This window comes from Cryptomeria japonica, unplaced genomic scaffold (assembly GCF_030272615.1).
Source record: "Cryptomeria japonica unplaced genomic scaffold, Sugi_1.0 HiC_scaffold_26, whole genome shotgun sequence".
NCBI lineage: Eukaryota > Viridiplantae > Streptophyta > Pinopsida > Cupressales > Cupressaceae > Cryptomeria > Cryptomeria japonica.
This window is the reverse complement of record NW_026728848.1, coordinates 652,501-667,500: the sequence shown is the minus strand read 5'-3', so window position 1 is coordinate 667,500 and position 15,000 is coordinate 652,501. Positions and strand designations below refer to the sequence as shown.

The following is a 15,000-nucleotide window of genomic DNA, read 5'->3' as shown; positions in this document are numbered from 1 at the left end:
CAAAACGGAAATTTTAAAATCTCCTTTTTTTTTTGCCTTTTCTGGAAATTAGTGAAGGCAGCGCATCAAAGGTGCGCACCTCGCTGCCCACCTTGGTGTGCTCTGAGGTGCGCACCCGGGAGCGCTACGAAGTGTGCTCCAAGGTGCGACGTGCACGTTGTCGGAGCCCGGTTTGCCCCGGGTGCGCACCTCGCCTGCACCTTGGCCGGGGTGGGCACCTTGGCTGGGTTTGCCCAGGGTGCGCTCCGAAGCGGGGTTACTGGAGCGCCCCCTCTTTTTTTGTCAGAGCGTTTGGTGGGGTTTCTCGCATTGGCTCTTCCCAGGCCCGGTTGTTGGGTGCGCTCCCACCCTGGCGCGCGCGAAGTTGGAAGTTGGGTTAATTGCCCGGGCGCGCACCTTCGCCAGGGTGGGCACCTTGGTGCGCACACCTTGGCTGGGCTGCGCACCAGGGCGGGCTCAAGATGGCACCAGCATTCCCTTTTTCTCACTATCTTTCAAAACGGAAATTTTAAAATCTCGTTTTTTTTTTGCCTTTTATGGAAATTAGTGAAGGCATCGCATCAAAGGTGCGCACCTCGCTGCCCACCTTGGTGTGCTCCGAGGTGCCCACCACGGTGCGCAACGCCGGTGCGAACCCGGGAGCGCCCCGATGTGTGCTCCAAGGTGCGGCGTGCACGAAGTCGGACCCCGGTTTGCCCCGGGTGCGCACCTCGCGTGCACCTTGGTGCGCACACCTTGGCTGGGTTGCGCGGCCTGGTGGGCACCATGGTGCGCACCAAGGAGCGCTCCGAAGTGTGCTCCAAGGTGCGGCGTGCACGAAGTCGGAGCCCGGTTTGCCCCGGGTACGCACCTCGCGTGCACCTTCACCGGGGTGGGCACCTCGGCTGGGTTGCGCGCCCTGGTGCGCACCAAGGAGCGCTCCGAAGTGTGCTCCAAGGTGCGGCGTGCACGAAGTCGGAGCCCGGTTTGCCCCGGGTGCGCACCTTCGCCGCGGTGCGCACCATGGCGTGCACGAAGTCGGAGCCCGGTTTGCCCCGGGTGCGCACCTCGCGTGCACCTTCGGCGGGGTTGCGCGCCCTGGTGGGCACCATGGTGCGCACCAAGGAGCGCTCCGAAGTGTGCTCCAAGGTGCGGCGTGCACGAAGTCGGAGCCCGGTTTGCCCCGGGTGCGCACCTCGCGTGCACCTTCGGCGGGGTTGCGCGCCCTAGTGGGCACCATGGTGCGCACCAAGGAGCGCTCCGAAGTGTGCTCCAAGGTGCGGCGTGCACGAAGTCGGAGCCCGGTTTGCCCCGGGTGCGCACCTCGCGTGCACCTTCGCCGCGGTGGGCACCATGGCGTGCACGAAGTCGGAGCCCGGTTTGCCCCGGGTGCGCACCTCGCGTGCACCTTCGCCGGGGTGGGCACCTCGGCTGGGTTGCGCGCCCTGGTGCGCACCAAGGAGCGCTCCGAAGTGTGCTCCAAGGTGCGGCGTGCACGAAGTCGGAGCCCGGTTTGCCCCGGGTGCGCACCTCGCGTGCACCTTCGCCAGGGTGGGCACCTCGGTGCGCACACCTTCTCAATGTTTTCTTGCCTTTTCTGGAAATTGGTGAAGGCAGCGCATCAAAGGTGCGCACCTCGGTGTGCTCCGAGGTGCGAACCCGAGAGCGCTCCGAGGTGCCCACGAAGTCGAAAGTCGGGTTAATTGCATTGTTTTCCCCGGGTGCGCTCCGAGGTGCGCAACATCGGCGCGCACCAAGGAGGGCTCCGAAGTGTGCTCCAAGGTGCGCACGATGGCGTGCACCTCTGGTGCGCACGATTCGGAGCTCGGTTTGACCGGGGTGCGCACACCTTGGCTGGGTTGCGCACCTTTTGTGCGCTCCAAGGTGCGCACGAAGTCGGAGCTCGGTTTGCCCCGGGTGCGCACCTTCGCCAGGGTGCGCACCTTGATGCGCACGCCTTGGCTGGGCTGCGCACCTTGGTGGGCGCCATGGTGCGCACCTTTCGTGCGCTCCAAGGTGCGCACGAAGTCGGAGCTCGGTTTGCCCCGGGTGCGCACCTTGGTGGGCGCCATGGTGCACTCCGAGGTGCCCAAGATTGGTGCGCACCAAGGAGCGCTCCGAAGTGCGCTCCAAGGTGCGCGCGAAGTCGAAAGTTGGGTTAATTGTCCGGTTTGCCTCGGGTGCGCACCTTGCGTGCACCTTCGCCAGGGTGGGCGCCTTGGTGCGCACACCTTGGCTGGGCTGCGCACACCTTGGCACCCGCGTTTCCTTCATTTTAAATTTTTTTTTTTTACAATCTCTCAAGTGGGAAATTCTATAATCTCAACTTTTTTTGCCTTTTCAGGAAACTTTTGAATGGAGCGCATCATTGGTGCGCTCCGAAGTGTGCTCCAAAGCTCTCTCCAGCTGCGTGCACCTGCCCCGGCCGCGCACCCGGCCCCGCCCAGCTTCGCTCACCTGTCCCGGGCGTCTGGTGCGGAACCTTAGAGTAAGAAACATCACCGTGCACCTTGGCCAACGTGCGCGACTCGACCGAGCGCGCACTGGCCGAGGTGCACACCGATTTCACCTGGGTGCGCGCGCAGCACCTCGGGCGCACCGGGGTGCGCGCACAACGCCCGGGTTGCACCGTGGCCTGTGTGCTCGGGGCGCCTCGGGTGCGCGCTCGGTGTCGCCCCGCGCGCGCGCGGTAGTGCGGGCAGCGCACCCCGGCCCGGCCCGGCCCCGACGAGAACGCAAACGGGCAAAAGGTTTATTCAAATAGCATTGCGACGCCCGGCGAAAAACTAAAAAAGGGTGCAACACCGGGACTTCCCGGGAGGTCACCCATCCCAGTACTACTCCGGCCCAAGCGCGCTTAACTGCGGAGTTCTGATGGGATCCGGTGCACTAACGCTGGTATGATCGCACCCGTTATGAGCTTGTCGCAGTGTGTACTTAGCAAACCGCGACCCACGTGCGAATCCACCCCGGCCACCCACCCCCGTCGAGGTGCACACCCTCCCTCGCGAAGTGCGCCCCGTTCGCCAAGTGTGAACCCTGCCCGGGTGCGCGCACCTTGCTAGGGCGTCGGGTGTGCACCCGGCCCGGCCTACGTGCGTGCACCTGGAGGGGGCGTCGTGTGCGTGCAGTGTCCCGTCTGCAACGCGGTGCCCACACACCACCTCGGGCGCAACGACCTGCGCTCACATGTGGGCCGAGTGCACCTTGGTGCATGTTCGGGGCGCCTCGGGTGCACGCTCGATCTTGCCCCGGTGCACCAAGGCGCTCGGTTTGCCCCGGGTGCGCACTTGGTGCAAGGTGGGCACCCAAAATAGGGATCAAGCACCAAAACACAAGTTTCGGGATGCAAAATGGGACCCAAGGACCACAAATGCGTTCCAAGACCCATGATGGGTCCACGAGAACAAAAATGTGTTCCGAGACTTAATAAACAAATATTGGGTTTTAGGAGAAGAAACATGCTCTGATGCCCAAAACGAGAATCGACCCCGAAAAGGCCACAGGCCAAAAGTGGGATGCGAGACAAAAAAAAATGGGACCCGAGGACCAAAATTGGGTTCCCAGGTCGAAGACAGGGCAACCGGACAAGAAACGACCTCTAAGGCTCGAAATGAGTCCCGACGACTAAAACTTGACAAGAAGCACCCATCAGGCACCCAACTCGACACCCATGGGATGCCGACCCACCCGGGCTTCCACCTAGCACACCTTGGCACCCACCCACCCTCGCACCCAACCTCGCACCCAACTTAGCACCTTTGAACCCACATTGGCACTCACCCTGACCCTGGCACCTTGGAACCCACATTGGCACTCACCTTGACCCTGGCACCCACCTTTGCACTCACCTTGGGACCCACCCTGGCTCCCACCTCGGCACCCACCCAGACACCCACCTTGGTTCCTTGGCACCCACCTTGGATCCTTGGCACCCACCCCGACACCCACCTTGGCACGCAACTTGGCTACTTGCCACCCACCTTGGCTCCTTGACGCCCACCCCGACAACCACCCCGTGACCTACCCTGGCTAGGGTTGGTGCACACCCACCCTGGTGCCCACCTTGGCACCCACCCTATGACCCACCTTGGCACGCACCTTAGTACCCACCCTGTTACCCACCCTAGGACCCACCCCGTGACCCACCTTGGCCAGGGTGGGTGCACCCACCCTGGTGCCCACCTTGGCACCCACCCATCCTAGCACCCAGCCTGTGACCGGGCTTGGAACCCAACCTTGCACCCGCACCCGTCTTGGCCAGTGTGGGTGCGCACCCATCCTGGCACCCACGTTGTGACACACCCTTTAACCCACGCACCCTAGCACCCACGTTGGCACCCACCTTGGAACCCAACCTAGCAACTTGGCACCCACCCCGTGACCCACCTTGGCATCCACCATAGCAGTCGCCGACTTGGCACCCACCTCGGCACCCACCTTGACACTTGTGGACCCACCTTGCCACTCACCCTAGCATCGACCCATCCTAGCACCCACCCTGGCACCTTTGCACCCTAGCACTCACCCATCCTAGCACCTAACCTGTGACCCACCTTGACACTCACCCTCGCACCCACCTTGGAACCCAACCTAGCACCCACCCACCCTGACACCAACCCTAGCACCTACCCACCCTTGCACCCACCCTGTGACCCATCTTGGCACCCACCCATCCTACCACTCAACCTATCACCCACCTTCTCACCCACCTTGGCATCCACCTTAGCACCCACCCACACTGGCACCTTGGCACCCACCTCGGGCAAGGTGGGTGCACACCCACCCTGGCACCCAATTTAGAACCCACCGAGCATGTTACCCACCTTGGCACCCACATTGCAGCCCACCCTAGTACCCACCCTATGACCCACATTGGCATCCACACCCTAGCACCCAGGCACCTCGACACCCGCCTTGACACCCACCCTAGCACTGAACCTGTGACCCACCTTGGAACTCACCCTAGAACCCACCCACCCTGTGAACCACCTTGGCATCCACCTTAGCACCCACCCACCTTGGCACCCACTCTAGCACTCACCCATCCTAACACCCAACTTGTTACCCACCTTGGCACCCGCCCTCGCGTCCACCTTGAAACCCACCCTAGCACCCACCCACGCAGGAGCCCACCTTGGCACCCAACCTAACACCCACGCATCCTGGCACCCAACTTGTGACCCACCTTGGAACCCACCCTAGTACCCACCTTTGAACCCACTATATCACCAACCCACCTTGGCACCCACCCTATGACCCTCTTTGGAATCCACCCTAGCACGCACCCACCCTGGCACCCACCATGGAGCGCACCCTAGCACCCACCCACCTCGGCACGCACCTCAACACCCACCTTGGTGTGCGCACTGCGCCAACCTCTCAAAGACCCTATGTGGTGCGCTCCAAAGTGTACACCTTTGGTGCGCTCCAAGGTGCGCACCTTTGGTGCACACCGAGGTGCACACCAAAGTGTGCACCGAGGTGAGCACCAAAGTGCACTCCAGGGTGCACACCAAGGCGTGCACCTTTGGTGCGGTCAATGCAAACGAATTCGGAAGTTGGGGTCGATGTCCTAATCGCTGCTGCAGACTACACGTATGAGAATCGGACAAATAGCTTTATATAGGGGAGGTGTTGCGTTTGATGGGTCGACTCCCCTGGTTGTGTGCACTGCACCAACTTCAAAGACCCTGTCTTGTTTAAGAAGTCAAAAGTTGGGGTGGATGTCCTAATCATTGCTGCAGTCTACGCATGTATGAGAATCAGACAAATAGCTTATATAGGGGAGGTGTTGCATTCGGTGGGTTGACTCCCCTGGTTGTGCGCACTGCGCCAACCTCAAAGACCCCGCATAGCAGAAGAAGTCGGAAGTCGGATTTTGGTGAGCACCAAGGCGTGCACCTTTGGTGCGGTCAACGCAGACGAATTCAGAAGTTGGGGTGGATGTCCTAATCGTTGTTGCAGGCTACACATGTATGAGAATCAGACAAATAGCTTATATAGGGGAGGTGTTGGGTTTGATGGGTCAACTCCCTTGGTTGTGCGCATTACGCCAACCTCAAAGACCTTGTTTTCGTTAAGAAGTCAAAAGTTGGGGTCAATGTCCTAATGGCTCCTGCAGGCTACACATGTATGAGAATCGGACAAATAGCTTATATAGGGGAGGTGTTGGGTTTGATGGGTCGACTCCCCTGGTTGTGCGCATTACGTCAACCTCAAAGACCTTGTTTTCGTTAAGAAGTCAAAAGTTGGGGTCGATGTCCTAATTGCTCCTGTAGACTACACATGTATGAGAATCAGACAAATAGCTTATATAGGGGAGGTGTTGGGTTTGATGGGTTGACTCCCCTAGTTGTTCGCATTACACCAACCTCAAAGACCTTGTTTTCGTTTAGAAGCCGAAAGTTGGGGTCGATGTCCTAATTGCTCCTGCAGGCTACGCATGTATGAGAATCAGACAAATAGCTTATATAGGGGAGGTGTTGGGTTTGATGGGTCGACTCCCCTGGTTGTGCGCATTGCGCCAACCTCAAAGACCCTGCATTGCGGATGAAGTCGAAAGTCAGAGTTTGGTGTGCTACAAGGTGTGGTCGAAGGTGCTCACCTAGGTGTGCACCTTTGGAGCACAGGAAAAGTGCCCTCCAAAAGTGCGCACCTTTGGAGTGCACAAAAGTGCCCTCCAAAAGTGCGCACCTTTGGAGCGCAGAAAAGTGCCCTCCAAAAAGTGCCCTCCAAAAGTGCGCACCTTTGGAGCGCAGAAAAGTGCCCTCCAAAAAGTGCCCTCCAAAAGTGCGCACCTTTGGAGCGCAGAAAAGTGCCCTCCAAAAAGTGCCCTCCAAAAGTGCGCACCTTTGGAGCGCAGAAAAGTGCCCTCCAAAAAGTGCCCTCCAAAAGTGCGCACCTTTGGAGCGCAGAAAAGTGCCCTCCAAAAAGTGCCCTCCAAAAGTGCGCACCTTTGGAGCGCAGAAAAGTGCCCTCCAAAAAGTGCCCTCCAAAAGTGCGCACCTTTGGAGCGCAGAAAAGTGCCCTCCAAAAAGTGCCCTCCAAAAGTGCGCACCTTTGGAGCGCAGAAAAGTGCCCTCCAAAAAGTGCCCTCCAAAAGTGCGCACCTTTGGAGCGCAGAAAAGTGCCCTCCAAAAAGTGCCCTCCAAAAGTGCGCACCTTTGGAGCGCAGAAAAGTGCCCTCCAAAAGTGCGCACCTTTGGAGCGCACAAAAGTGCCCTCCAAAAGTGCGCACTTTTGGTGCGCACCAAGGCGCTGGTTCGGTCGTTGCAGGCGAGTTCGGAAGTTGGGGTCGATGTCCTGAGCGGAGGTGCAAACTACACAGGTGTCGGAATCGGACAAATAGCTTATATAGGGGAGGTGTATGCTTCGATGGGTCGACTCCCCAGGTTGAGCGCACCGCGCCAACCTCAAAGACCCTACGGTATGGATGAAGTCGGAAGTTGGGTCCGATGACCGATTCGATTAGTAGGTATGCTCATGAGGTCGGAATTTGGGTCCGATGACCTGCCATGTGCAGGAAGGCGAATGTTGACACTGTGCGTTGCAAGGTGCACACCAAGGCGCTGGTGCGGTCTTTTTAGTCGAGTTCGGAAGTTGGGGTCGATGTCCTGATCGGAGGTGCAAGCTACACAGGTGTGGGAATCGGACAAATAGCTTATATAGGGGAGGTGTATGCTTCGTTGGGTCGACTCCCCGGGTTGAGCGCACCGCGCCAACCTCAAAGACCCTACGGTATGGATGAAGTCGGAAGTTGGGTCCGATGACCGATTCGATATGTAGGCATACTCGCGAGGTCGGAATTTGGGTCCGATGACCTGCCACGTGCAGGAAGGCGAATGTTGGCACTGTGCGTTGCAAGGTGCGCACCAAGGCGCTGGTTCGGTCGTTGGAGGCGAGTTCGGAAGTTGGGGTCGATGTCTTGATCGGAGGTGCAAACTACACAGGTGTGGGAATCGGACAAATAGCTTATATAGGGGAGGTGTATGCTTCGTTGGGTCGACTCCCCGGGTTGAGCGCACCGCGCCAACCTCAAAGACCCTACGGTATGGATGAAGTCGGAAGTTGGGTCCGATGACCGATTCGATATGTAGGCATACTCGCGAGGTCGGAATTTGGGTCCGATGACCTGCCATGTGCAGGAAGGCGAATGTTGGGACTGTGCGTCGCAAGGTGCGCACCAAGGCGCTGGTGCCGTCGTTGCAGTCGAGTTCGGAAGTTGGGGTCGATGTCCTGGTCAGAGGTGCAAACTACACAGGTGTGGGAATCGGACAAATAGCTTATATAGGGGAGGTGTATGCTTCGATGGGTCGACTCCCTGGGTTGAGCGCACCGCGCCAACCTCAAAGACCCTACAGTATGGATGAAGTCGGAAGTTGGGTCCGATGACCGATTCGATACGTAGGCATATTGGCGAGGTCTGAATTTGTGTCCGATGACCTGCCATGCGCAGGAAGGCGGAATTTGGGTCCGATGACCGAGTTGATGGCGTGCCATGCGCAGAAAGGCGGAATTTGGGTCCGATGACCGAGTTGATGTTGATGGCCCGCCATGCACAGGAAGGCGGAATTTGGGTCCGATGACCGATTTGAAGGCGTGCCATACGCAAAAAGGCGGAGTTTGGGTCCGATGACCGAGTTGATATTGATGGCCCGCCATGCGCAGGAAGGCGGAATTTGGGTCCGATGACCTGACATACGCATGGAGTCCGACTCGGGGGCCGATGTTCGATTCGATGACTTGCATTGTGGGTAAAGTCGGAAGTTGTGGTCTTTGACCCGATTCGATGACCAGACTTCGGCTGCTTGAGAATCGGACAAATAACTTATATAGGGGAGGTAGTGTTCTCGAGCATCCTCCCCCCGTGCCCGTTTATGTCGATTGATGCTGGTGCTCGACTGGTTGGAGCGCTCGGATGCAAAAATCTTGCACCAGGATTTATCGATTGTGATGGACACGGCAAGTCTCCTGATTGCTATGCAGGAGCTCATCGTGAATCTCTATGCGGCCTTGGTATGGACTCGACCTGCGGAATGGTTCGGCAATGGTAGTCGCTCCAACACGTCCTTGCAATGGCCACAGAGGTGATTCGACTAGAGCTCCAGTCTAGCTTTTGGGTTGCTTGGCGGACTGGTATAGCCGCGATCGAGTTCCGGCCATGAACGTTTTAGATAGCTCTTGGGCTTTCTGGGACCGAAGTCGGAAGTTTGGGCTGTTGTCCGATTTGATGACCATTCTTCGGATGTGTGAGAATCGGACAAATAACTTATATAGGGGACTGTGTTGTCTCACGCAGCCCCCTCCGTGCCCCTCTATCTCGACCGATGTTGGTGCTTGAAAGGGTTGGGATCGCTCGGATTTATAAACGTGCACCACCATTTGTCGAGTGTGAGGGACGCGGCAGGTCTCCTAAATGCTATGCGGGCGCTCTCTGAGAATCTCTATCCGGCCTCGACACAGACTAGTCTTGCTGAATGGTTTGGCACTGGTAGTCGATCCAACACGTCGTTGTTGTGGCCGCCTAGGCGATTCGATTCGAGCCCCCGTCTAGCTTTTGGGTTGCTTGGCGGATTTTGCCCTATCCGCAAGTGAGCTCGGTCCCTAAACGTTCGAGAAACCCGATTGCTATGCGCCGACTCTCTTTCTTGCGAGCCTCCATCTAGCTTTTGGGTCTCTACGGAACGGAAGTCGGAATCTGGGACCGTTGTTTGATTCGACGAGGCAGACTACGGTTGTGCGAGAATCGGACAAATAACTTATATAGGGGAGGTGTTGACTGGAGCATTCTCCCCCGTGCCCCTCTAACTCGACCAATGCTGGCGCTCGAACGGTGGTAGCGCTCGGATTTTCATTGAGCGCCAGCATTGGTCGATTTAGAGGGGCATGCGAGATTCCCGAATGCTATGCGAGGGCTCTAACGGAAATGTCTATTGGTTTCGGTATGGATGCAATTGCGAGTGGTTCGGCAAAGGTAGTCGTTCCGATGCGTCCATGTCGTGGCCAAATCGATAATTCGATTTGAGCCCTCGTATAGCATTTGGGTCTCTCGATGTGATTCCGCATTCCAGTCCCTTTGGGCACTGCTTGAGCCGCATCCCAGGGGGTTCCCTTCCCAATAATCTGCCTCGCAACCCGATTGCTATGCGGTGAGGCTCCTCGGCCGCCTCGGAACTATCTGTGTATCAGACGCATCGCGGGATAAGGGGTTGGCAACGGTAGTCGCCCCAAGCGCGTCCGATGCTTGGACCATTCCGAGGCGGCCCTGAAGCCTCTTCCGTCTAGCCGTTGGGTCCTTCTCGCCGCATCCCTCGCCTCGCACCCCGATTGCTATGCGGTGAGGCTCCTCGGCCGCCTCGGAACTATCTGTGTATCGGACGCGTCGCGGGATAAGGGGTTGTCACTGGTAGTCGCCCCAAGCGCGTCCGATGCTTGGACCATTCCGAGGCGGCCCTGAAGCCTCTTTCGTCTAGCCGTTGGGTCCTTCTCGCCGCATCCCTCGCCTCGCACCCCGATTGCTATGCGGTGAGGCTCCTCGGCCGCCTCGGAACTATCTGTGTATCGGACGCGTCGCGGGATAAGGGGTTGTCATTGGTAGTCGCCCCAAGCGCGTCCGATGCTTGGACCATTCCGAGGCGGCCCTGAAGCCTCTTCCGTCTAGCCGTTGGGTCCTTCTCGCCGCATCCCTCGCCTCGCACCCCGATTGCTATGCGGTGAGGCTCCTCGGCCGCCTCGGAACTATCTGTGTATCGGACGCGTCGCGGGATAAGGGGTTGTCACTGGTAGTCGCCCCAAGCGCGTCCGATGCTTGGACCATTCCGAGGCGGCCCTGAAGCCTCTTCCGTCTAGCCGTTGGGTCCTTCTCGCCGCATCCCTCGCCTCGCACCCCGATTGCTATGCGGTGAGGCTCCTCGGCCGCCTCGGAACTATCTGTGTATCGGACGCGTCGCGGGATAAGGGGTTGTCACTGGTAGTCGCCCCAAGCGCGTTCGATGCTTGGACCATTCCGAGGCGGCCCTGAAGCCTCTTCCGTCTAGCCGTTGGGTCCTTCTCGCCGCATCCCTCGCCTCGCACCCCGATTGCTATGCGGTGAGGCTCCTCGGCCGCCTTGGAACTATCTGTGTATCGGACGCGTCGCGGGATAAGGGGTTGTCACTGGTAGTCGCCCCAAGCGCGTCCGATGCTTGGACCATTCCGAGGCGGACCCGAAGCCTCTTCCGTCTAGCCGTTGGGTCCTTCTCGCCGCATCCTTCGCCTCGCACCCCGATTGCTATGCGGTGAGGCTCCTCGGCCGCCTCGGAACTATCTGTGTATCGGACGCGTCGCGGGATAAGGGGTTGTCACTGGTAGTCGCCCCAAGCGCGTCCGATGCTTGGACCATTCCGAGGTGGCCCCGAAGCCTCCCGTCTAGCCGTTGGGTCCTTCTCGCCGCATCCCTCGCCTCGCACCCCGATTGCTATGCGGTGAGGCTCCTCGGCCGCCTTGGAACTATCTGTGTATCGGACGCGTCGCGGGATAAGGGGTTGTCACTGGTAGTCGCCCCAAGCGCGTCCGATGCTTGGACCATTCCGAGGCGGACCCGAAGCCTCTTCCGTCTAGCCGTTGGGTCCTTCTCGCCGCATCCCTCGCCTCGCACCCCGATTGCTATGCGGTGAGGCTCCTCGGCCGCCTTGGAACTATCTGTGTATCGGACGCGTCGCGGGATAAGGGGTTGTCACTGGTAGTCGCCCCAAGCGCGTCCGATGCTTGGACCATTCCGAGGCGGACCCGAAGCCTCTTCCGTCTAGCCGTTGGGTCCTTCTCGCCGCATCCCTCGCCTCGCACCCCGATTGCTATGCGGTGAGGCTCCTCGGCCGCCTTGGAACTATCTGTGTATCGGACGCGTCGCGGGATAAGGGGTTGTCACTGGTAGTCGCCCCAAGCGCGTCCGATGCTTGGACCATTCCGAGGCGGACCCGAAGCCTCTTCCGTCTAGCCGTTGGGTCCTTCTCGCCGCATCCCTCGCCTCGCACCCCGATTGCTATGCGGTGAGGCTCCTCGGCCGCCTTGGAACTATCTGTGTATCGGACGCGTCGCGGGATAAGGGGTTGTCACTGGTAGTCGCCCCAAGCGCGTCCGATGCTTGGACCATTCCGAGGCGGACCCGAAGCCTCTTCCGTCTAGCCGTTGGGTCCTTCTCGCCGCATCCCTCGCCTCGCACCCCGATTGCTATGCGGTGAGGCTCCTCGGCCGCCTTGGAACTATCTGTGTATCGGACGCGTCGCGGGATAAGGGGTTGTCACTGGTAGTCGCCCCAAGCGCGTCCGATGCTTGGACCATTCCGAGGCGGACCCGAAGCCTCTTCCGTCTAGCCGTTGGGTCCTTCTCGCCGCATCCCTCGCCTCGCACCCCGATTGCTATGCGGTGAGGCTCCTCGGCCGCCTTGGAACTATCTGTGTATCGGACGCGTCGCGGGATAAGGGGTTGTCACTGGTAGTCGCCCCAAGCGCGTCCGATGCTTGGACCATTCCGAGGCGGCCCCGAAGCCTCTTCCGTCTAGCCGTTGGGTCCTTCTCGCCGCATCCTTCGCCTCGCACCCCGATTGCTATGCGGTGAGGCTCCTCGGCCGCCTTGGAACTATCTGTGTATCGGACGCGTCGCGGGATAAGGGGTTGTCACTGGTAGTCGCCCCAAGCGCGTCCGATGCTTGGACCATTCCGAGGCGGCCCCGAAGCCTCTTCCGTGTAGCCGTTGGGTCCTTCTCGCCGCATCCCTCGCCTCGCACCCCGATTGCTATGCGGTGAGGCTCCTCGGCCGCCTTGGAACTATCTGTGTATCGGACGCGTCGCGGGATAAGGGGTTGTCACTGGTAGTCGCCCCAAGCGCGTCCGATGCTTGGACCATTCCGAGGCGGACCTGAAGCCTCTTCCCTCTAGCCGTTGGGGCTTTCTCGCCGCATCCCTCGCCTCGCACCCTGATTGCTATGCTGTGAGGCTCCTCGGCCGCCTTGGAACTATCTGTGTATCGGACGCATCGCGGGATAAGGGGTTGGCAGTGGTAGTCGCCCCAAGCGCATCCGGTGCTTGGACCATTCCGAGGCGGCCCTGCAGCCTCTTCCGTCTAGCCGTTGGGGCCATCTCGCCGCATCCCCCACCTCGCACCACGATTGCTATGCGGTGAGGCTCCTTGGCCGCCTCGGAACTATCTGTGTATCGGACGCATCGCGGGATAAGGGGTTGTCACTGGTAGTCGCCCCAAGCGCGTCCGATGCTTGGACTATTCCGAGGCGGCCCTGCAGCCTCTTCCGTCTAGCCGTTGGGGCCATCTCGCCGCATCCCCCACCTCCTCGGCCGCCTCGGAACTATCTGTGTATCGGACGCATCGCGGGATAAGGGGTTGGCAGTGGTAGTCGCCCCAAGCGCGTCCGATGCTTGGACTATTCCGAGGCAGCCCTGCAGCCTCTTCCGTCTAGCCTTTGGGGCCATCTCGCCGCATCCCTCGCCTCGCACCCCGATTGCTATGCGGTGAGGCTCCTCGGCCGCCTGGGAACTATCTTCGTATCGGACACATCGCGGGATAAGGGGTTGTCACTGGTAGTCGCCCCAAGCGCGTCCGATGCTTGGACTATTCCGAGGCGGCCCTGTGGCCTCTTCCGTCTAGCCGTTGGGGCCATCTCGCCGCATCCCCCACCTCGCACCCCGATTGCTATGCGGTGAGGCTCTTCGGCCGCCTTGGAACTATCTTCGTATCGGACGCATCGCGGGATAAGGGGTTGTCACTGGTAGTCGCCCCAAGCGCGTCCGATGCTTGGACTATTCCGAGGCGGCCCTGCAGCCTCTTCCGTCTAGCCGTTGGGGCCATCTCGCCGCATCCCCCACCTCGCACCCCGATTGCTATGCGGTGAGGCTCCTCGGCCGCCTTGGAACTATCTTCGTATCGGACGCATCGCGGGATAAGGGGTTGTCACTGGTAGTCGCCCCAAGCGCGTCCGATGCTTGGACTATTCCGACGCGGCCCTGTGGCCTCTTCCGTCTAGCCGTTGGGGCCATCTCGCCGCATCCCCCACCTCGCACCCCGATTGCTATGCGGTGAGGCTCCTCGGCCGCCTTGGAACCATCTTCGTATCGGACGCATCGCGGGATAGGGGGCTGTCACTGGTAGTCGCCCCAAGCGTGTCCGATGCTTGGACCATTCCTAGGCGGCCCTGAAGCCTCTTCCGTCTAGCCGTTGGGGCCTTCCCGCCCCATCCCTCGCCTCGCACCCCCGATTGCTATGCGGTGAGGCTCCTCGGCCGCCTTGGAACCATCTGTGTATCGGACGCATCGCGGGATAAGGGGTTGGCACTGGCAGTCGCCCCAAGCGCGTCCGATGCTTGGACCATTCCGAGGTGGCCCTGAAGCCTCTTCCGTCTAGCCGTTGGGGCCTTCCCGCCCCATCCCTCGCCTCGCACCCCGATTGATATGCGGTGAGGCTCCTCGGCCGCCTTGGAACTATCTGTGTATCGGACGCATCGCGGGATAAGGGGTTGGCACTGGTAGTCGTCCCAATCGCATCCGATGCTTGGACCATTCCGAGGCGGCCCTGCAGCCTCTTCCGTTTAGCCGTCGGGGCCTTCCCGCCGCATCCCTCGCCTCGCATCCCGATTCCTATGCGGTGAGTCTTCTCGGCCGCCGCGGAACTATACCTGTTATTGCTACTGCATCCTTCGGCTGGTAACCTCCTCTGCCGCCTTGGAACGTTCTCTTTGTCGGACGCGTCGCGGGATAAGGGGTTGGCACTGGTAGTCGCCCCAAGCGCGCCCGATGCATAGACCGCTCCGAGTCGACCTTGCTTTCAGCCTCTCACATGCATAGACCTCTCTGAGTCGACCCTGCAGCCTCTCACGTTTAGCCTTTGGAATCTCGCCTCACAACATGATTGCTATCCTTGATGCATCCCTTGCCTCGAGCCCTGATTGCTTTCTTGGCTGCATCCCTCCTCTCCTCACAGCCCGGTTGTCATCACTGCTTCATCCGTCGCTTCATGCATTCTGGCTGCTGG

The 15,000-nt window shown here is 59.9% G+C and overlaps 1 non-coding gene across 1 annotated transcript; it reads right to left on the bottom strand.

Moving 5' to 3' along the window:
- Window positions 1–2,772: 2,772 nt before the first annotated feature.
- LOC131861556 (5S ribosomal RNA) lies at window positions 2,773–2,891 on the bottom strand. The gene has a single exon (XR_009360628.1). It is a non-coding gene; the product is annotated as a 5S ribosomal RNA (ribosomal RNA).
- Between the last annotated feature and the right edge of the window lie 12,109 nt (window positions 2,892–15,000).